Genomic DNA, 25,281 nt, shown 5'->3' with positions numbered 1-25,281 from the left:
GAACGAAATTTGAATTTTTTTATATGACCAATTCGGTACTATTTGTGGCTTTATTTATACTAACGAAATTTATTTAAGCAAAAAGTTTTATTCTTGGAAATTATTGGCAATTATGTAAAAAAAATTGTGGATGTTTGGAGCAAGTCAATTAACCAAATATCTACGAAATGGGCGTTTTTGAATCAGTCATTCAATATATTTTTTTAAGCAAAGCTTTTACCAGTTCATTCGCCATTTCAATATTTAAAAATATAAAATTTGTTTTATTTTTTAAACGACCAAAATCAATCACACAATCTTGTAGGTAAGGATTCAAAAAAAAAAAAAAATACTGTTTGAAAAAAATATGTGCTCGACGGCTATAACTCCGTTGACTAAACGAAACCGCATTAAATTATTTAAATTAACGTAGTTGTCGAAAGACGAGACCGACAAGCCGATGGAAAACTAGGTCGCTCGGTATACCCTAATTACATTTAATCGACCGTATATATTATTCATAGGCAACTACGGCTACTTAAAAAGTCCGACCATTAAACGGCGGCTCATCCCACAAAACGACCGAGTGGGCGGGTCCTAAATTTATGTCATCCTGTTGATTAACTACGGCAACAAAAAAAAAGGAAAGCGATTGTTCTTTTTTTTCCTATTGCGCGACGCACTAACCTCGATTTACGTAACATTCGGGAAAAATCGAAAGCGGTCGGTGGGGGGTGGGGCGACGTGGGGGACGCGGTGAGGGACGGGGGGACAATCGGGCGACGCAACCAGGTTATTCGATTAGAACAGTGTTGTAAACGAACGTGGAAAAAAATTATAGATCGGCCATTTACAAATTTACACAAGATTGCTTTCGAAAAATCGTCGCTGAGCGTGGCAAGTTCGTAGCGCATAGCGCGAAGCAGCTTTGTATTTCAAAAAGAAGCCGCTTTGCGGTTTCTTGTCAAAAAAAGGACACTTTTTTTTTCTATCGCGTTTTTGCGGACGCCAAACTTCAAAGCCACGGCAAACTATGATAAATATAAAAAAATGTACTAATTATAGCGATTTCCAATGATATTTTTCAAGTATCTCGCGCACCTTGAGACGAAACTGCTTAAACCAAATTATCTTATGTTTCATAGTTTTTTATTTACCCTGTACATAATTGAAAAAATTTTGGATATAGAGGTTATAGTCCTGGATCTCCCACGTTTCCTGGTAAAAGAACTTTACCGATAGAGTAAATGGTTTTCGAGAAAATTAGTTTTTTCTGAAACCATGCGCCATGAACCCGAGGAATAGTGATTTTCATATGGATTTTTGCAAAGATCTCGATCAGCGACAGACGAAAACCGCAAATACAAAAAATGTATGACACTGTTTGAACCGATTAGCCATATTTTTTTACTATTTTCAATTTGAGTTTAATAATTTACTCTGGAAAGGGACAATTTTCTGGGTCTTTTACATTTTTGTCTATAATTGGAACACCCTGTATATAATCGAAAAAATGCCTGAAATAAATATTTTAGCACTGGATCTTCCGCGTCTGCTGGTTACAGAATTTTGCCCATTGCGTGAATGGCTATGTAGAAAAGCATGTTTTTCTGGACGCTGAAATAACCAAAAAAAAAATCATTTTTTAAAATACTTTGTAAAATTTGATTGCACCCAATTTCCACTGTTTAAATGTGGGCAAGGATTTCTATTTCTCTGCTAAATTTGATGTTGATATCTGCAAATTTACGACACTTAACGAATGTCTTATATAGCACTGAATATCGGGAACACCCTTTACAAGGTGAAAACCTTAAATACACAAGTGTTAGCTGTCTATATGGGCCGCATCATCCTGTAAAATAAACTAACATCTGAAACATCGTCTTTTAGTTAGCCAATTTTCACAATTAGGGGGAACCATTTTTCCTTTTTTTTTTTAGTATGCGGCGCACCGTGTACATTCTTGAAAAATTATCAAGAATAAAAGTTTACGGAGCTAAATCTTGTGCATCTTTTCGTTCGAGAATTTTTTCGGTTGCAAAAAAGGTTTGGAAAAATTAATTTTTTGTTAGACCATTGCAAACGCGATTTTTTATTTTTTTAAAATACTTCTAGACCCGCAACCATCCCAATTTCAATAAGTTCCTTGAGGGGAATAAACACTATTTGCCTGCTAAATTTGAAGTTCATAGCTTCAAATTTCGGGCACTTATCGTGTTTCATAGGAATGTTCAAAAAACAGTAGAAAATCGAAAAAAACAAAAACGCCGAAGCTTTACGGCAGCCATTTTTACATATCTTATGTACCCCGTGTATGTACTGTTAAAAAAATTTTGAAACGTGTAGCATAAACCGTTCGGAAGTTATCGTCGAAAAACCCTGGACCAGAGAACAGAGAACGGACAGACAAATAAAATTTTTTTCTCGATTTCATCGATTTTTTGAAAGTAAAAAGTTTCTATAATTTTTTCCCTGCTTAAGTTCATAACAATTAAAGAGTTTAAATGATGAATTTACCTTTATTTATCATTGAACACATTGTTTCTTCGTTAAAAAAATTATTAAAAGTGCAGGATCGAAGGGTGCATATGGGCTGCAGCGCAGCAGCATTTTATCAAAAATTATTAATTTTATTTTGAATTGGCTCTCCGGGGACATGATAAGAGCGAAACTTTCTAGAATCCCCGGATATTAATTAATTTTTCGCCTGAAGTAGATACAACTCTAAGTGAGCATCTAAAAATTCTTCCATATTTAAGGGCACTTCCAAAGAAACTCAGAATTATCTGCTAAAGTTTTCCATGAACAAATAATTGAGGAAATTGATAATTCTACGTTTTTGGTCAAGACAAGAATTGCAAAACACCTTAAAATTTTTCCCACGGACCGCCACAGAACATGTGTTTTTTTTTTCTCAAAAATGGTTAATTTTATTAATATTAAATGAGTACACCAACTACCCAAGAATGTTTCTTTTAGGGTATTTGTTAAGTGTATAAATTAACACACTAAATATGTTGCAAGGAAATGTGAATTAGCCCTACTGACGGACATCATATTACATTTAAAATAAATTATGTTAAATACATACTTTGGAAGTGTTTTAGGGGCTGATTTCCCCGTTAGAAGGGATTTCGCGTTCTATTCGGATTCCGAGATTCTCCGCCCTGTATACCAAAAATGAGTAAAGATGTTCCCGGATAGATCATTAAACTTAAATCTGAAAACTTTATCTGGAAGCCTAGAGTCGTTTTCAAACTACGGGGTGATCTGCATTTTGGAAAAGTCCTCAAAAGTTTCTATGTTGGCGTATTGAAATACAAACGTCAAATTGCAATTAGTTTTCGACAAAAATGAAAACTTGGTATTTTCTTTATGGGACACTTTGCATATTTTTGAAAATGCCCAATTTGATGCAACCTTATGTTCAAGGGCACCACTTGATTGTACCGTGCATTCAACTTATCTTGATAACATTTAAATCAGATTTAACTGTTTTGTTTTTAGAGATAACAAGGTACACAAAAAAACAAAATGTAGGGTTAGTAACCAAGTTTTTTTCCAAGTGACGTATAAAAAAAATCAATTTTCTGACATATAAACCGACAGTAACGTTCCGGATTGTCTCTTAACTACTTGATTGGCTCTCAAAATCCTTTGCCGAAGTTCCACGACATTATTACCAGTTCTGTGATTTTATATGTGCCCCCAAAAGAAATCCCCCGTAGTTCGGCCGTTCTCTATGTTACGAAATTTTTTAACTTGCACAACATCGTCATGAAGGGCATCGTCTTGCTGCCGTATAATCAGCTGATATATTTAGGGGTAAATCTTCTAAATATTTTTCTAAGAGTTGCAAATAATGATTTCCAGTCCAGTTGCAAATAATAATTTCCAGTTACAACCCTTTCTTGTAGTGAACGAACTTTCATCAGTCCATAAAATGTTTTTCAAAAAATTATTATTCTCATTATGTCTACTTAAAAAATAAAAAAAACACATAGTTTTTGAGTTTTACGAAATTTAAATGCATTATATTTACATTCTTTCAAAACTGAGTGGATTGATCTCCGCGAAATACCTGCCTCTTCATATACTATAGTAGTAGAGTCCTAATCCTTCTTTTCTTCATTTAAAACATTATGATTCCGGCATAAGTTTTAAGCATTTAATACGTCTTCTGCAAATTTCTTTGCCAGCCTTGGAAACATCTGTGTTGAAGGAGTTCGGGGCTCTGGATAAAGTCTATATACTGACGACGAGCTATAAAGTCTAATATACTGACAACTCTTTTCACATATGCTAAATTCGTGAAAAACCATTTTAACAATTATGACTTGGACAATAATTCAACCATCAACGTTGTTTACTTATATGTCAAACATAAATTATTTTTAATTGTGAAAAACGTCCAAAATATAAGGTTGTTCGGAAAGTCATTTCGTTTTTTCCCGTCAGAGGACTTAATTACGTTTTTTCGAAACCAACTTCACACTTAAGCCGCATAACCATTATATGTCTTGAGAGCTGATATTGCAAGGCTTGTGTGTGAAAACGTTCTATTAATTCTACGCAGTAGTTTTTGGTTGGTGCCCTTTTAAATATGGAGAGCAATAAGCAGCATTTTCGTCATATTTTATTTTTTACTTCAGAAAAGGTAAAAATGCTGTCCAAGCGAGAAAAAAATTGACGGATGTGTATGGAGAAGGCGTGTTAACAGTACGCCAGTGCCAGAACTGGTTTGCAAAATTTCGATCCGGCAATTTTGATGTCGAAGATGCACCACGGTCTGGAAGGCCGGTCGAAGCTGACAAAGATGCGATAAAGGCATTAGTTGATGCAAATCGGCGAATAACCACACGAGAGATCGGTGAGAGATTAAATTTGTCGAATTCGACTGTTTATGGCCATTTGAAAGGCATGGGCTTAACCTCGAAGCTCGATGTGGGGGTGGGTGCCCCATGTCCTTACGGAGCGAAATTTGTGTCGTCGCGTTGACGTGTGTGATTCGCTCCTCAAACGTCAAGAAAATGATGCATTTTTGAAGCGGATTATTACTGGGGACGAAAAATGGGTTGTATACAACAATGTTAAACGCAAGAGGTCATGGAGCAGAAAAGATGAACCGGCTCACAGCGTGTCAAAAGCCAACATTCACCAAAAAAAAGTGATGCTCTCCGTTTGGTGGGATGTCAAAGGAATCGTTTTTTTTTGAGCTTTTGCCGGACAATACAACGATTAATTCAGAAGTCTATTGTCATCAACTGGACAAATTGAATGATTCACTTAAAGAGAAGAGACCCGAATTAATCAACAGGAAGGGTGTAGTGTTCCACCAGGATAATGCGAGACCTCACCCAAGTTTGGTCAGTCGCCAAAAACTTTTACAGCTTGAATGGGACGTACTGCAACATCCACCATATTCTCCAGATCTGGCGCCTTCCGACTACTATTTGTTCCGGTCCCTGCAAAATTTTTTGGATGGCAAAACCTTTACCTCAAATGAAGATGTCAAAAACCACCTGAACCAGTTTTTTGCCAGCAAGGACCAAAACTTTTATGAGAGGGGAATTATGTTACTGCCAGAAAGATTGCAAAAGGTGTTGGACTAGAACGGCCAATATATAATTTAATAAAATATTTATTCATTATACGAAAACTGTCTTTCATGTTCCCCAAAAAAAAACGAAATGACTTTCCGAACAATCCAATATAAAGTGTGTTACATCATTGTAATCGGAATAAGCTATTCTATTAAACACATATGTAATATACAGGGTTTTTCTTTTGGAAAAATATGATGTAGGCTTATAGGTCAGAAAAAAAAACTTGGCGACTAACCCTACATTTTGTTTTTTGTTTACTTTGATATCTTTAAAAACAAAAAAGATAAATTGAACGCATTGTACATATAACTTCTGCTAATGCCAAACGCAGACCTGCTACGGTTATTTTGTAAAACGTCTAAAGAAAACTTCACGAAGCATAAAAATAACAAAATAGCAAAAAGTTTTTGACAATGTATACTTTTGAGAACCACCACGTAGCTCGAAAACAACTAGCCAAGAGAAAAGAGGACTATTCTTCTTTGGAACGTTTCGCCTGGGTATGTTTTGTCTTCAATGTTTGCCAGAAATTTTCTTTTATGTAGTTGTGTAACTTTTAAAAAATGAAAATTTCTGGCAAATAATATTTAAAAAAATAGTTGGGAAACTGGGAAACTCAGTTTTTGAGACACAAAACCCCCATTTTGAATATTATTGAGCCCTAATTTCAGGTATCCTATATCTATCATACTATAATTTGAAATTGAGGGGAAGATAGCTGTCCTTATCTGCGCTAATGTTGCAAATAGGCGCTACTAATTATTCCTGGAAATCTGTGAACACTGTTTCGGTAAAGACTAAAGTACGGAAAACAGGCGAGTTCCGACCGGGCCTTTGGCAGTGGGCGCACGGAAAACCTCTTTGGCATCGCGAGTCGGTCCTTTCCGTTATTGAGCGGAACTTTTTCAATTTATTGATGATTTTTCGGAACCCGGGCTCGTTCGAAGGCAAACTTCCGAGCACGGGCCGCTTAAACGCGTAATGAGAATCGGGAAATTCGGGTTTTACTCCGCGAAACTTTCAAACGATCGGTATAGAGCTTTGCCTCGCCTAATAAAAGTTACATTGACGAAATCCCTTTGGGCGGACTTTTTAAACCTTTAAATAAATTCTGGTTCTATCATTTTTATAGAAATATATAGGTTTAAGTTTATTCGGGTAAATTTTTGAAGAATAAGCCATAATGTCTGACGTAAGGGAAAAGTTATAAGAAATTTTGACTCTCTCTCTTAAAAGACATCAGATTTACAGTATAATTCTAGGTACTACGCACCAAAATATTATTCAATAGAAAAATAGTATTTAACAATAACGATTTTGGTAATAATAATGAAAAAACTCCAAATCAAATGTTGGAATTTCATAATATTTTGGTGTCTAATACCTCCAGCTTAAACTAACCAAAACTAACCAATATCTTATCTTTGGTGGCCTTTTAGGGCTTTCGTAGAAAACAATCTTAATGAAGTCCACAAAAATGTGTTCATTCTTTTATGAATTTCTTACAACAAAAAGACTTTTCAAAAATTTCAGGCTAGCACCATATTTATTCAGTCACATAATAGGACAGTAAAGAAAAAAGCGTTGGTTAGTTTTGGTTAGTCAGAGTAAACGAAATGTCGTAGACATATAATTTACTAATTAATATTATATTTTGATTTATACTTCATGTACTCATGTTATCCGCCAACAATGACCTAATAAAAATAAAAGATGAAAAACGAAATAAAATAATTAAGATAAGAAAATAAAAATAATAGGGTTAGACAATAATTGTTCTTTCCGAATTGCACAAATATTTTTTGATGTTTTATTTACTGTTAGTATATTTCTGCTATTTTTTTTTTTGAAAAACCTTGTATAGGCATGTAACAGATTTACTTTAAATTATACAGGGTGATGTAGGAAAAGGTTTTCCATCGCTCTAAAATATTCTCGAGTATGCGGTGCTGCCGCTTCTATATAAACGTGGCAACATCTTGCTTGCAAACCCTGTATATCATTTCAGTTTTAAATTCTACGCAAAAAATAATGTAAAAAATAATTTCTTACATTTTTAAGCAATTGGGATCTCGAAGAAATCTTAATTGGCGTTTAAAAAATAAGATTTCTACGCAATTTCTACAAAAGAAATCAACCCAATTTTATTCAAGTTTCCCTATGCACACCGTTATTTCGAAAAAAGTTTCCCACGTGGGCAAAATAAATTCCGTAAATCATCATTTTCATTTAATTTTGGTTTCTTTGCAACTATTTCGTGCGTTTTCAGTATCAGCTTTAATTATAAGGCTTTGGAGCTTGACAGGAAGGAACCTTTTTGATTGACTTTCGAAAAACGGTAATATAGTTGGAAAGAAACTAAAATTAAATGAAAATGAGGTATTGCGAAGTTCATTCTATGTGCGAAACTTTCTTCGAAATTCAATTTGCGTAACAAACTTAATAAACCATGTTTCGAAAGTCCCGTACTAAATCTGATTTTTAAATCGCTCTGCAAGTTCCATCTAAAATGATAGCAGGGATGAACAGGAATAGGAACTGTTTAGAAAAATTCGGCTTCCTGTTCAATTAAAACACGGAACTATTAAGATTTCTTCAAATATCCAAATTGCCTAAAAATCGAAAAAAATCGAGTCTATCCTAATCAAACTACCATCTCAAACAGCCAATCCTTAAAAAATCAAAACCCCCTAAATCTAATATTGCAGAGCCTGAACGCATTACCCGTAAAATCTTTAAAATCTAATCCCCACATCGCAATCCTAAAAGCACTAAACGAAATGCTACGGTGGTCGTGAACACAAATGAATATCAGGAAAAGATTCAAGATATTCTTACAGACGGATCATATCGTCAACTTAAAAAAGATCCTACGTCATATATGGAACGCATCCTTAAATCTATCATTATGGCTTCTTTTTTATCAGATTCCGTGAAGAAATCTGTCACCCCTTATGACTTTAAAATTCTTCGTCTCCACGGACTCCCAAAGATTCACAAACCAGAATTACCCATTCGACCTTTTGTCAGCACCGTTGGTTCTCCCATATATTCTCTACCAAAATATCTAGCTTCCTTGTTAAAACCCTTTACAGGGAAAACTGACAGTTTCGTCCTTAATCCTTTCATTTCATCGGACAAATAAAAAGAAATATATTAGATGCACCAGATACTCTGGTTAGTTTCGAAGTAGAATCTCTCTCTATATAAAATCCGAGAATCTGGAACCAAACGTTCTCACCTTTTCTTTCACATATTTTTCTTATAACGTTCAAACATATAAACAAACGTCGGGAACAGCCATGGGTTCTCCACTATCACCAGTTTTTGCGAATATATTTATGGAAGTCTTTGAGAAGCACCTAAAACGCTAGATCGATAATACTTTTGCTATTTGTCCTCATGGTCAGGAATCCCTAGTAGATTTTCTTAGACATTTAAACTCTATACACCCTAAACATACGTTCTACCATTGAAATAGAAACTAATAACAACCTCCCATTCTTATCAATAGAAAATCAGTCCTAACATGGGGTTATTGTGTTTACAGAAAACCTACGCACACAGACCGATACCTTAATGCATTGTCATATCACCATCTGGCTTAAAAATCATCGATTATCAACTCTCTTGTTTACAGAGACGTGAAGCTATCTCAGTCCGAGTCATGGAACCCAGAATTAAAACACCTTACCTCTGCTCTTCATTCCACAAAGATATTAAGCGTTCTATCACAAAATACACTTCACGACAAATATTCTAACAGCAATGAAACCGAAAGCAATCTACGGTTGTTCTTCCTTTTATTCAAAACATCACTGATCACATATCAAAAGTTCTAAAGAAATATAACATCAATATCTTCGATCCGTCAAAGGACAAAATTCCATGCATATGCGCCAAAGAGACCGGACGAAAAATATTATAAGCAACCTAACAATCTTAGCCGCGACTCAGGTCTCTACCTGTCACCCATATGTCATCCGAGACAGTGTTCACGCCCCTCATTTAGCTCCGGCCCCCTCAAACATTATAAAAGCAGGTACAGAGTAAAATGCGAGCCACCTTCAGTCAAGCTTTGAAGAAGCCAACAAGATGATTGGCGAAACGTTAGCGAGTCAACAAAAACCGACGCAGGAGGAATCCAGAAATTTTATAAAATGTATTACCATAGCCTGAAGAAGTTTCTATAAAAAAATCTATCTTTCTTTCTTGCATAGAGTCCAAAAATGAAATGATATACAGGGGGTGTCGTTTAAACTATTCAAAAAGTTGCCACGGTTATATAGAAACCGCAACAGTCCTCTTAAATCACCCCGTATAATTTGAAGCAAACCCGTTGATCCATTCCCAGATGCTTCTAAGTCACCCGGTATAACATAATATAATTATCAATAACGTCATAAATGAAGATAGCTATTGGGATAAAATGTCTCCATATGTTATTTTTATTGCGGATTGATAATAATAATTGCATTAATTTATAATTACGTTAACTTTCTTTGTGGACAGAAAAACGCATCCCGAATGTCGCGGCGCTGGCCAAACGACGAAAATAAAACGACCGTAAATCATTAAAAACCCGGCAAACTGTTAAATTTGTAATTCGAATCGGAGCAAATTTCTTCGAAAAATAACGAATGCGCTGCCGGCCAAAAAGACGTCCCGAATGGTGCGATAAATCCAAGTAATCGGTCCGGGTCCCGCCACCTGTCGAGTTCGTATAAATAAAAGCCTCCCACAACACATCCATATACAGGGTGTCCCGTCGGGAGCGTAGTCTGGAAAATTATCGCTATCAAAAATTTTATAAATTTCGGATAATACTAAAGTGGCATGTGCATGCTGCAGAATATAATTTGGAAATTAAATAACTTTCATAACAAATTTAATTACTAATTTCGGAAAATACTAATACAGTGACCAGCAATTTTTAACTAGATCTTCATTGTATCAAATATATCTCACAGTTTCTTATCAATATTTAGATATCTTATCACCATATGGGGTACTCGTGGAAAGCCTTGCTTAGTAAAAACTACACAATAAAGTAGTAAAAATTTTAATTCAGATCGATTATAGAAGACCAACGGATTTCGTATGCTAAAAAACAGGTATATTAAAATTTGAGTTAATATTGACCATGGAACAGAGTAAACTTCGCTATTTCAATTTTACGCAGTTGATGAAGAGAAGGGATGAGAGAAAGGTTTTGTTAGAAATAAAAGCTCTTGCATCGGAAGAAAATTTCCGGAGAAGCGGAAAATGTCAAAGTAATAGCACTATATCAATCGTTATTGAAAAAATAACGCATTGTCAGATTAGAGAGAACCTGCAGAAATATAATATACTTCCTTTAAATCAGTGGTGTTCTAGACAAGGGTTTGGTTGTGCGTTCGCATTACTAAATGTCACAGATGACATTACTAGAGCCGCTGATAATACTCCTTGATAGATTAAACAATGAGTTGTTACTGGCAATTGTGCATTTTATTGCTTTTTTACTATTATTTCAGTAACAGATTTCAATATGTTGAGTTTAAAGATACTGAGATGGTGTTCCATAAGGTTCGATCCTTGGGTCTCTTCTATTTACATTTTTTTGCAACGTACACCTTTACCCTAATGATTCACAACTGTACCTTTTACTTTTTCCTCAACTCAAACTAAGATTTAGATTTAGATTTAACACAGTTTTTAAATAATCATAATTTAGAAATTAATGCAAAAAAGTCTTCAACAGTGTGACACTATTCAACATACTTTTCGCATAAAAGAACAATGGTAGAAATTTAGGACTAACTTTCGGTATTAAATTTATAAAAATAACGGGCACTGCATATTATAACCTAAAAATGTTATGTCCAAACAGACATTTGTTGTCAAAGGGAGTAAAAAACTAGGTTGACCGATTCGTTGGTTTTAAGTAACTTTAATTTTTGTGATACTGTTATATGGCCCGTGTTTGGATTTGTGTGACAACAACAAAATACAAAGGGTCCAAAAGTAGTGCTTATATTTCATTTATGGTATACGTGGCAGGGACCCAGTTTCATATAAACTTTAAGGTACAAAGTAGTGAATAATGGGCGCCGTAAGTTACATTCAGTTACTTTGTTCCATAATATAATATTGAATAGGTGTCCCCCGTACCTTTATAATAAAATAATAAAATTAGCTTTCGTACTGACGTGCATACGCTGAACTTGAGATTTCGTTACTATACGAGGTGTGTTCAAAAATTAAATTAGTTAGTCATCAAAATTAATGTTGCCCCTTAAAAGTAATCTCCCCGCCCAGATATAATGCACTGGTGCCAACGTTTTTTCTAATCCCCGGAGCACTTCTGGTAGAAGTTTCTGGTATAGCTCAGAGTTCTTCCAGCGATTTGTTCTTTACCTCCTCAATGATTCCAAACCTCCTTCCTTTCCTGGGTTTCTTGAGTTTTGGAAACAGGAAAAAGTCGTTTGGGGCCATATCCGGTGAATATGCTGTCTGAGGCATGATTGTGGTTTTGATTTTGGCCAAAATGTTAGACACAAGCAACGATAAGTGAGCAGGTGCATTATCGTTATGAAACATCCACGAATTTTTTTCCCACAATTCCGGACGTTTTCTTCGTATTGCTTCTCGCAAACGGCGTATAACTACAAGGTAATACTCTTTATTCAACGGACGACCTTGTGGTAATAACTCTTGAGGTTCTACGCCACGATAACCAAAGAAAACAGTAAGCAAAACCTTGACATTTGATAGAACTAGTCGTCTGGTGATTTCGTCGTCATAATCATATACCCATAATTTCTCACCAGTTATGACTTTTTTAAGCATATCAGGATCATCGACATCGTTTGAGCGACGCTTAAGTTTAAACTTATTTAAGCGTGTCTGCATACTATTTTTATTTCCAACTCTGGAAAACTTTTTCATTTATTGCCTGTTAAAGATCGGACATAATAATGGGCAAGTATCTAAATATTACTTTCAGTTTCAAGGGGCTGCACTTGAACTTTTTATAATTGTTTTCAACTCTCTTTTGCAACCATAACGCTAAATTTTGTAATACTTTCTGTATTATTTTTTTAAGAAATAAATATTGTTAGTAATATTATTATATACAATTTTTATGACAAACGAAAATGTAAATCGACATATGTCTTATAAATCAGCATCACGAGCATAATACGGGTCACAGTAATAAAATAATAGTACATCATAAGAATAGTCATAAGAAAAAGTATTAAAACCGTCAACTCATTGCTGGGTGACATATCAAAAAGCGTAAATATTAACAAATAAAAAGAAAACATTAGAATATTATAGAGGAAATGAAGACCTGGGAGGACAAAACTTTTAGACTTCTGAACAATTAAATTAAGATTAAATTCTTTATAGTTATAGCTATGTGTAATATGTATGGACGACTGTAAGACCTCTGAATAAATTTCTTAAAAAAAAAGCTCAATGGAAAAATGACAACATAATTCAAATTAAAAAAAATCACCAAAATTCCTCTTAATTTGCGGGGAAATACGGCAACGGGGAAATAAATATCTATAAAAGATACCAAAATTGATATTAATACAATTCGGAACCGCCACTTTAAATGGCAGAGCGGGGGGGGATTCGAAGCCGTTTTCGAATCTTTAACACCAGGAAGTACTTTTCCAATCGATTTATCAAGATAAACGGGCACAATGGATTCGGACGCGAAAACGTTAAAAATGAAATGGCGCCGATTTGATTTATGGCGGTGTTTTGAAAGTTGGCGCAAAAAGGGGGCATCCGCTTTTATTAAATTAATCGTCAAACTTGATGGGAAGATGATTGGTCCTTTCGCTGGAAAACAATTTAGCCCTCAAATCGCCCCCGACGCCTAATCGCTTCCTCACGACTTTTACGACTCGATAGCTGTTTTTTTTTGTCATTTACGAAAATCCTATATTTTTCAGATTATTCCAAAATTATCTTTATCATTATCGAAGTTTACTCTAGCTTGAACTACTTTTATCCCCGCCACATGGTAAAACGAGGATCTGATGCATGTTATCAATCACATGGATGTCCCATCAAAGCACCTACGGCGCGTCCCATTTAAAAAGTCATGTTGTCCATATCAATAAAGTGAGATACAATAATTCAGTTCCAAACCTCAGTTCATCCTCACCGCAGTCTGCAGACCTTCCCAGCGGTCTATTTTCCGCTCCTTCCACACTAGCTTAATTACCTACTCGTCTTCAACATATTACTCTAAGTTTGGTTCTAGTATGCCGATGTTATGATAACACCCACTAATGGCCAGGTAGCCAGGAGGTCCCAAGACTCAACATTTTGATTAGAAGTTGAGGATAATCCGGAGGAAAAATCATCGACCGACCCTACATTTCAACAAAACAATGCCAGATCACGTGGTGAACATTGAACATATCTACGTAAGAGACAGCAGTACGTGGTGGCCAATAGTGGTGTGTATTTTAGGTCCTCGGTTTATATATATATATATATATATATATATATATATATATATATATATATATATATATATATATATATATATATATATATATATATATATATATATATATATATATATATATATATATATATATATATATATATGACACTATATTCCGGGATATCATCCGTTCGCTCGTTGAACTCCGACTGGAATCCTGCATCCGACTGGAATCCTGCAAATCTTGCACACTGTGTTCGAAGTGTTTTCGGAGCGCGAGCATTGAAGATGCCAAGTGAGATTTTGGCGAAACGTCTGCAGGATTCCAGTCGGATGCAAGATTTGCAGGATTCCAGTCGGATGCAGGATTCCAGTCGGAGTTCAACGAGCGAACGGATGATATCCCGGAATATAGTGTCATCACATTTTTCCATCCGTGAATCAATACGTGAGAATATATATATATATATATATATATATATATATATATATATATATATATATATATATATGTATGTATGTGTAGTGTGTATAGTATGTATGTATGTATATATGTATGTATGTATGTATAGTATGTATAGTGTCATCATATATATATATATATATGATGACACTATACTCCGGGATATCATCCGTTCGCTCGTTGAACTCCGACTGGAATCCTGCATCCGACTGGAATCCTGCATCCGACTGGAATCCTGCAAATCCTGCATCCGACTTGAATCCTGCAGACGTTTCGCCAAAATCTCACTTGGCATCTTCAATGCTCGCGCTCCGAAAACACTTCGAGTGTTCGAACACCTACGTTAAAAATTGGAAATAGAAAATAATATTAAGGTTTAAAACCCACATTAATTAATGCATCCAAAGAGCATAAACAAGGTGTCCAAATAGTATGACTAAGAAATAATCTCATTTATTATTTGTTTTAGAAAAAAATATAAAATGCAAAATTCGAGATAACACTAAACGAAACAATTTAAAATTAAGTTCAAATATGGTTCATAAATATGCGGGACACCAAACTTCGTAGATATTCCCTTTTATAATCCATCACCAACCCTACATTTCAGCATGTTCTATAGTCAGTGTTTTCTAACAAAAAAAAAATAATGAGAAAATATTAGAAATAATGGATAAATAGTAAGTTTAATAAATAAAGTGAAACTTAATTAAACAGCTCTTTATTGTTTTGCAGTTTTGTTCTTAGTTTTTAAGTGTTTTTGCTGGAATTTCACTCTTAATATTATAAAAATAAATACCGTTTAAATTGTTTTTCCAAAATTACGCAGTTCGTAATTTAATTTTTGTTTTTCACATTACATTACATTACATTTTGTATTAATACATAACGAAAACTTTTATCTGAAAGAACTATACTTAATTCGTATCTGTAAATAGGTGATAGTAATTTTGTGATATTTTCGTATGGTTTGAAAATATTCAGTATTTTAATAAGTTTAGGAGCAATTAATGTAAGTATAATATACAGGATGTTTCGTTTGATTTTTTCGCGAAAATTTCATTTTGCCTCGCCGTGTATTCGAACTAACTTCAAGACAAGTATAGGATAAATGACTGCACCACTTCATAAAATAGATGGCATAATAAAATTATAGCTGTCGAAAACGGCATCAAATATATAGGGTATTAAAGAAAGGGTATTTTTGTACATATTTATGAATCATACGTAGATGTATGTATATTTGAATATAATTTTAAACTCTTTCTTTTAGAGTCATCCATAACTTTTGTTTGACATTTTTCTCTAAAACCAATAATAACGGACATATATTACTATGACACACTATTTGGACACGCTGTATAAATTTAAAGATGTTTCCAAGATGTTTCCTTATCGACGCTTATTCCTGCGACACATATTAGAATACAGAGGGCACAAAAGTCATGCTTAAGTCGTTTGTTTCAATAACATTTAATAAAAATTTAGAATCCTGGCCATTTTTTTCATGAAATTAAATTTAAAGTTCCAAACAAGATATTTTCAACATTCGCTAATGGGATTGTGATGCTCTAGTATTAGAATATTGAATAAACTAGAGCTAGTTGATATTATTTCGATTTGCTTTGTTTACGCGGATACTACATCTCCTTGGCGTAAATCTTTTTTTTTTGCCTTGTACTACATATCATCCATCTACCACGGCAGATATCGATCGTCTGCATCGAAGCATGCCACGGAACCAAAATGCTCAAAATATTAACAACACCTATTCAGATTTACTGGGGATGACAATTTCTACACACCCTCATCGTAGGAGGAAGAGCCACGGTATGATTGGAATTCATTTGATCGATAATATAGAAACAAATACAGCCTTGCCCAAAAATATTTTCATCAAATCCCCGTCGAAACGAGAAAGGGTTCAATCAAAGCGGCAATTAAAACCATCGTCGGGAAAACACTTTGGACGTCAAACCGTTCGACCGCGTTAAGTCCGAATTAAAACCCTTGGCATCGGCGATGAGAGCGATAACGAACACACACGGAATACGCGAACAAACGTTGCTTTTCAATAAATAAACCACTCGGCATCGTTTCGATTAAACTTCGGGCGACGACGCCGATTACTCGAGGGAGGTTGAATTTCGAATTGGTCGGTGCGTTATTGGGGTTATTAGTAGACAAACTCGAGAGAAAGTTAGCTCCGCTTTTTCTTAGTTCACATATCATCAAAACTCTAGAGAGAACTGACGTACCATTAGGGTACCTATCACACTCTATTTCAGAGTAGGTATTGAGTCGCTCCGACCAGACGGCACATTTGACCTATTCCGACTTTTGAAAATTGAAGTGAGATGGCTTTTACTTGATGAAAATCCATTTAACAAAATAAATAAGTATTTTTGACGGATAAATCTTTGTATTGAGATTTCTGTATTTTAACGAAAATAAATCTTAAAATTAATCTCGACCTCCGACGTGAGATTCATATAGTGCTTATAAATGGCCAAAGTGCTTGGCTTCCATTAAGTAACGTAGCGATCTCGAGGCTTAGCGGCCGCTTTCCTTGGGCCGTTGTTGTTGTCTGGAGTCGCTAGTTTCGAGTTTCCCGACGACGCCATATAGTTTATGCGCCAGCTAAAAGCACCCGCGGATTCTATGGCGGTTAGCTGTTAGTAATGGCGCCCAACTTGGCACATTAAAAAGTTCGAAACGCCCGATTCAGCTAAGGAGAACGGGGGAGGATCGAAGCTAGTCACTGGAGGAAAATGAACCGTTAAAAACAATTTAAAAGGAAATCCCGAAATAAAGCCAGGGGTAAGATTCGAGTATAAGGAACATTAACAAAGATAAAAAGGGACACTCTGCGTGTTTTCCTTGTTACAGCTAGATTTTAATCAGTTCCAAAATTGTTAATAGTATGCCTATACCCCAACATACCCCAAACATAACATAAAATAGAACAAAAACGAAAATTATTCATAGCAATAATAAAAAAAAACAACAAATGGGAGGTGAGAAGAAAAGAATTTAGCTAGAATTCATGCCAAATGGAATCATCCTTAGGAATAGAGCAGCCATCAGCACTTCCAGCAGACCCAAAAAGCAGCATAGACAATGTTTCACCATAACATTTTCTTTGCAATGCAAAATAAAGAATTAAAAAATATGTTTGAGGTTGAGGTGAGGCGTTACCCCCGGATAGCAAATTTTGCCCAACTTTTGATTATAGTGATAGATCTAAGGTGGTGTAATTGTTATGTTGATCATGAAAATCTTGGTTTTGGTTAGTTTAGTTAGTAATTAATTAAATTCTTAAGAAGAAAGTGTCACTAAAGGTTTACTTGACGAAAAACAAAATTAAGAGGCCATAACTCCATATTACACCTATGGAAATGTTTGACTGCATGTCGGCTGCTGGCTGGCGATACGAGCACTGACGTAGCGAGCAAATTACAATGCGTTTAGCGACTTTAGAGCGATAAGCACATTTCTTTCCGTTTTTTTTTTTCAACGCTGACTGACTAAAGAAGAGTACTGTTTAACATTATTTTGATCATTTTATGATAACGTGACGAAATTTAATTTCCCTGTGAACACGTCCATTGTACCACGTGCAATTAGAGGGTAATTAGATTCGCAACCCCCGGGGTTAAAGAAAAACGAAACAAACACACCCGAAACCTAACAAAGGACGTAATTAGCGCAGACGGAGAACCAAATCGCTAGTCGGTCGTTTTAAATTGCTCCTTCGTTTCGCCATCTCTCTCTTTCAGCTCGGGCTCGATTGAATTGGAACGACGATAGATGAAGTTTCGACGCGGAGAACATCGCTACGAAAGTTTCCCTATTCAATTTGTAAGGTCGGCGGGCGGCGGCGTGCCGCGCGGAGCCGCCATTGTGTTCCACGAATCGGCTGCGAAATTGCCCTATTATAGCGAACCTTAAATTAAGACGAACGTATAAACCGGAATTAAGATCGGCCCCAGTGCGCGTCCTCGCGGAATACCCGCGTTGCCGGTATGAGTTTACAAACGAGATTGCATCTGATATTCGACCTATATGCTATCTCAATTTTGCCAGATACTGCATCGACCAGATCATGAATAATGTAATCGCAAACCTACGGTCGGATAAAACTAATGCGGCATCTTATTTGTTCAAATGGGTAACATTTTCTTCCAACTAATGTTCTGATTTTAAGGCGTCTTTATCTGAGGAAGGCAGATGCGTCTTCCACGTCGATTGATAATATACTATATTCAACCAAAGGAACAATAATTTTTCAAAGAAACTTCCACGACAAAATAAATAACTAAAAGTTCAGATTGTCATGTAAAAATATATAATTTCGTGAAAATCTGAACTTTTAGTTCTTATTTATTTTGACAAATGGATTTTCATCAAATAAAAGCCACCTCGGTTCAATTTTCGAAACTTCCACGGCTACCGTAATACTTTTTACAAAACTTCTAGATTCCTCCTGTGCCGAACTTGCTAACGTCTCGCCAATCAGAACTTAACAAGCTCCGAAGAAGTCAACAGGATGATTGGCAAAACGTTAGCAAATTCGACTTCTTTGTTGTTCTACAAGTTAACACATTTATAACAATGAGGACTATTTAAACTTGAGGTGACAAAATTTATAAAAAAAAAGACGAAATGCTTGTTCATTACAATGCACCAACAACAAAATTTAAACAAGAAAAAAAAAACACTACCCATTGCTGAGGCTTATAATTATAAACAAAGTGATACAAATAAATAAGTTTCTAAGTAATGGTGTTATGGGTAATCTCCGGATGGATAGATCAACGAGTGAAATGAATGTTGATGATTATGAGTGAAATAACTTCAAAAATTTTGAATTCACATCGCTACTAATTTAACTCTAACTGCTGACTGATTCCCATATTGGTAAAAGGTAAAGACCTGAGTCGCGGTTAAGACTGCTTTGTTTAGAGATTTCTATGGATTCTAATACTTTTCTTTGGTAGAAGAATAAAATTCGATGTTCGCTTTCACGATTACGTTTGGCAATTGCTGATGAGTCAACAGAATAGCAGCCGAAGGAGACAAATTATCCCTGAAAATTAAAATCGACAAGACCTATTAAAGTGTGAGCACATTGGCTGATGGATAACTGAAGTTTTGAATATTGATATGGTAATAATCAGCATTATTGAACAGGTCAGAGAAACCTTCCTCAACATGATAAAACTACGGAGTAATTAGGATCTCAATTTGAAAATGCGATATCACTTTGTAAAAGGCTACGTTTATTCCGCATTTCTGTATGGCGTCCAAACGTGCACGCCTAAAACCAGCATAGGCTTCGCAAACAACCAACACAGAAGTCTTAAGAGAATGGGAGTTAATAAAAATTTTTGGTAATATTAAAACTAACCAAAACTGAGAAAAGAAAAATGCTGTTAAATATATAAAACTTGCAGAAGACCGGTCATGACATACGCAATAGAAACTAGAGCGGAGAACACAATCACTAAAAGAAGAAAATGAAGAAATAAGGGACATGTGTAATATTCAGAGTGACAAATGACGGATTAGCAAAAATTGCAAAGGAAAAGAAACCAGACACAACCCGACCTCCTGGACGACCACTTATAAGATGGTATGAAAGCTGGTCCTCAGCATCCCAAATACTCCTGGCAAACTAAATACAGTTTTTGTAAATTTCTAGACAAATATAACCAAAATTGACTATAGTTTGGCGTGCGTTGAGGCTAGGTCGGAAAATTAAACTTGTTACGAAGCTTGCAAATTTTGAGGTTTGAGGAATTTTTCCGCGTCCGCCTTTGTGCTATACGCTAGCGTAGCGCTAGAACAACCCCCCGGGGGCAGCTGTAAACCGATAATATTTTTACGAAATCTGCATGCGCGAATATTTATGCTAATCGTATGCGTATTTGCTTTAGGAATAACTTGCGTGCGAGATACGCGAATTATTCCGCATTTCTAATTCGCCATTCTAATTTTAACTTCGTGTTGTTTCAGGGGGCGGCCGCTGATCGAACCAGAGCGAGCGGGGCGGCGCAGTTTAACACTGCGCGGTGAAACGAACGGGAGCGGACGCAAACAAACAACTTGAAATTGAAAATCGACTACGATAAAAAAAAGGCGATCGATCCCGCACCTGACCTTAAAAAAGGGGAGTCCCGACTTGGCGGGAAAAATCCATCATCCGGAAATGCAGCGTTCCCGACTAATTTACAATTCCCGTAGCCGATGCCTTATATATGAGGGCGGCTGATATGCAATCCGATATCGGAATCTTAAGAGGTTTGGTAATGCTCGTATAAAAGCACTTCTACAGGTTCTCTCTATCATTCGGATTACGAATTGCCCGACGATGATTCATACGCTTTCGATGTTATATTTACTTTTTTCTTTGTTTGTTGATAGGACCTGGGATCATCATATCGTACCTAAAACCGCATCAACACTGCAGATATCAGCTTAAACTATCATTTTTTGATCCAAACAGTTACATATTCAAGTCAATAGTAGTCCAAATCGGCGTCTTCGGGCATTATAGTAACGAAAACCTTAATAAACCATTAGATTTCGACGCAAAACCCCCCTTTCTGAGTCGAATAGTTGCCGATTTCGATAAGATCCCAGTCAGAATCTGCTTTTTCGCCTCTGTACAAAAATCTACCTTAGAAAAGCAGATATGTACTTAAAACCCCTCTTTTTGGGACAAATAATTGGTTTTCGCTCTTGATTTCGAGTAGATTATAGTCAAAACCTGCATTTTCATAACTTAGCAGTAGGTTCTCATTTCAAACAGATTCCAGTCAAAATCGGCTAATCCGACACATATCGAACCTAAAACTGCATCAAAACTTCCCAAACTATAATTTTTTGATCCAAACAGTTACGTTTTGATGTCAATATCTTTTAAATACGTTAATAAACCAGAAGATATCGACGTAGAACCACCTTTCTCGGCCAAATAGACGCCGATTTCGAGAAGATCCCGGTCAGAATCTGCTTTTTCCCCTCTTATTGCACCGAAATCCACCTTAGAAATGCAGATATGTACCCAAAACCCCTCTTTCTGGGACAAATAATTGGTTTTCGCGTTTGATTTACAACATCGAAAACCCATTCCTTGTTCCAGAAAAGGGGACTTTAGGTAAATATTTGCTTTTCTAAGGTAGATTTCGGTATAATAAGACTCAGAATGAGAGTTTTACATCGATATCTAATAGTTTATAAAGGTTGCGTTGCCCGAAGACGCCAATTTTGACTAGTATTTGAAACATATTGACAACAAAAGGTAACTGTTTGGATCAAAAAACCTTAGTTTAAGCTGATATATGGGTTGCTAGAGAACAGAGAATAAGTCACTAAAGAAGTTTCCCAACTATCTTCACTTCAAAGGACGCCCTATTCTTCATCTTAATAAAAATGACGTCATTCTAATGAACATTCAACATTCACGATGTTCTCGTGAGAAGTGTTCTACTTGGTTTAACTGAGGAAATCAACAACAAGTGACGAAACTCATTACTACGCTAAAACAAAACCTCTAAAAATCAAAGCGATAACGACAGCCCAGACACGTGGAGAGGTGAATTTAGTTATAGATATACGGAGGCTTTACCTCTAATAAATAATTTATAGAAAAGTGCTTCTTGCTTAAATGCAAAGTGTTGGATCAGTGTGTAAACCGACCTTTAGGAGGCAATGAGTAGAGAAAAGCTGGAAATGCGAAAGAGAGGATGGATTTTGTAACAACAAAATGAAATAAAGACATTGCCGGTATAAAATAAGAAGGTGTTCGAATAATTCATCGGAAAATCCCACAAAATTTAAAATTAAAGAATGAAGAAAGAAAAAAACGAAATTCATAAAAGATTATTCGATAATTCATGTGTTCAGCGATAAGATTATAAAATCGTTATAATTTTGAAAGAGTTTGAGAGAATTTGAAGTGCTAAGCGAAAGTCTCCATCATTTTGAAAATTTTAAGTTAAATTCGCTTTACCTTGCGATATAGTCCGCATAGACAACAAAAACTTTTGTATTTAAGGTTTTGAAAACACTATTTCGGGGGCTCTTAAGACGCGATGCCGTCATTGATTATTACGGCGCACTGCATCGTTTCAGAAAAGCTTATTTTCTCAAAAACCATTTACTACTTTCCTAAAATTCTTGAATAAGAAAACGCTATAACCTCTACTTCGAACATTGTTTGAATCATATACAGGCTGGGTCCCCGTTTATGGGCAAAAAATCTAAAAGATCCTAAAAATTCCCGTTTTTGTGGGTAAATTATTGGCGATAAATGAAAAACCGTTGAAGATAGGATACCTTTATTTGAACAGTATCATAAACTGTGTCGAAAGAAAGTTTCAGGTTTCGTCAATTATACAGGGCGGGAGATATTTGAAAAAATATCATTCGACGAGATGTGAAGGACACTTTATACAGGGTGCATGCACAATAAAATTACGTCGATTTTGCGAAAGTTCCATAATGGTTAGCAGGATCACGATAGAAAAACAATGCGTCCCTTTACTACACGAAACCGCGTAGCTCTTTTCTTTTATAGCTAGGAGCTACGAACTTGCCCCGCCCAGCGACTATTTTTCGAAAGCAATCTTGTTTTATAACTATTACTGTTAAAATGAAAGAAACAGAATACCATTTTCCATATTGCTATCGTTTAAAGCAAATATTGCCGATCTAACCACGATCATAAGAATATAGAGACAGAATAGGTCTGATTATGACAATTTCGAATTTGGTATTCGTCGTCGAGTCGAAATGACTCTCGGAGATCGCATTTTCTTATACGGCGAAACCTCCATCAACACTGTACGACGTCGGAACGCGCGTGCCCATCGGAAAATTATCTCCGACTGTAGCAAAACGAATTAACCAATTTTCGACGTCGCCGGCTACGCGGACGGCAAAGTTCAAGGCGAACGCGCGCGATTCCAAATTCAATACTTTCGGAAACGCTTTTACGAAAAGGCCGCGTGTGTATTCAATCTTTCGAAAAATGAACGCGCGTCGCTCCATTCATCTCCATTACGCGGACGTCGTCTATTCAAGGATCAACCTTGCCTTGCTTACACGACTTCCGAAACTCCCTTATTTATATTCGCGTCATGTAAAATGTGTCTTGACTCGGCGTTTTACGGCCGACGACTACGACGACGGGACGAGGGGGGGGGGGGGGACACGGTGGAATGGACGAGTCGGAGTCACAGAGCTGAGAAAAACGGAGACGTTACCGAACGAAATGTTAAATGTCCAGAAACTTCGATATAAAGTTCGAAACGCGGGTGAAGTTGTCTCGGAAAAAGCCCCCGTGAATTTCCCATGAAATAGAGAAGATCGAGTGTTCTACATAGTGCGGCAATGCTTCAGTGGTTTTGATTTTTGAAAATTTTCAGAATATACAATATATTATTAGGCGTTCCAGAGCCATCTTGCTTTTAGGCGAGCTACGCCGTGGTCAAATGTAACGAGATTGTAATGTGAGTTCGCTGAATCACCAACAACGAAGAACGGGTTTTAATTTTTCTGGAAAACAAGGCCAGAATTTTTAAAAAGCAAATCAAATTCTAACTAAACTCAAAAGTCCTGTAAACAAGGAATTCCAACTTAAGTCAAAATTTTTTACCAATAAAGCACAATTTTTGAAAAAATAAGTCAGAATTTCTGAATAGAATTTCAGAATATCTAACTTAGGCCAGAATTTACAAAAAATTATGCACCTGAAAACAAGTCATAATGTATAAAACATGTGTCATGATTTCTAACTTAAGTCGTAATTTCGCAAAAATAGGTAAGAATTTATGGAAAGTAAGTCACAAGAATTCCTGAATATCATTTCAGTATATCCAACTTAAAACAAAAATGTTTACAAATAAGGCACAATTTCTGAAAAACTAAGTCAGAATTTCTGAATATAAGTCACACCAGAATTTCTACAAAACAAATCACTTTCTGAACAACATGTCAGAAGTTCTAACTAAACTCAGAATTTCTGTACACAAAGAATTCCCGAATAGTATTTCAGGATATCCAACTTAAGACAAAAATGTTTACAAATAAGGCACAATTTTTGAAAAAATAAGTCAGAATTTCTGAATATAATTTCAGAATATCCAACTAAAGCCAGAATTTATAAAAAAATATGCACCTGAAAACAAGTCATAATGTATGAAACATGTGTTATGATTTCTAACTTAAGTCGTAATTTCGCAAAAATAAGTCAGAATTTATGGAAAGTAAGTCACACCAGAATTTCTACAAAACAAATCAATTTCTGAACAACATGTCAGAAGTTCTAACTAAACTCAGAATTTTTGTACACAAAGAATTCTTGAACAACATTTCAGGATAGCCAAATTAAGACAAAAATGTTTACAAATAAGCCGCAATTTCTGATAAAAATAAGTCAGAATTTCTAAATATAATTTCAGATCTAAGTTAGGTCAGAATTTATGAAAAATTATGTACCTGAAAATAAGTCATAATGTATAAAACTTTTGTGTCATGATTTCTAAGTCGGAATTTCGGAAAAATATTAGAGAAAAATTTTAGAGAATAACGATATCGTGGACATTCAAAATTTTCGACAGCGACTTCGCTTTCAGATGAGAAAGGAAAAAGACCGAATTCTCGAAAATAAAGATGATAAAAATGGCTGAAAAACACATCAGAATTCCTGAAAAAAAAGTCAGAGATACTCAACTTCTCGTCAATCATGTTATGATTATTACGCAACT

General features: G+C 35.6%; 1 protein-coding gene across 1 annotated transcript in view; it reads right to left on the bottom strand.

Annotated features, from left to right (window-relative positions):
• LOC132700840 (U1 small nuclear ribonucleoprotein A) overlaps positions 1–25,281 on the bottom strand; it is a 227,706-nt gene that overhangs the window by 141,270 nt on the left and 61,155 nt on the right. The gene's annotated exons all lie outside the window — the stretch shown is intronic.

The sequence above is a fragment of the Cylas formicarius genome, unplaced genomic scaffold, assembly GCF_029955315.1.
Source record: "Cylas formicarius isolate icCylForm1 unplaced genomic scaffold, icCylForm1.1 PGA_scaffold_4__25_contigs__length_36172078, whole genome shotgun sequence".
Taxonomy (NCBI): domain Eukaryota; kingdom Metazoa; phylum Arthropoda; class Insecta; order Coleoptera; family Brentidae; genus Cylas; species Cylas formicarius.
The sequence above is the reverse complement of the archived record's forward strand: the minus strand, read 5'-3'. Positions and strand labels throughout refer to the sequence as shown.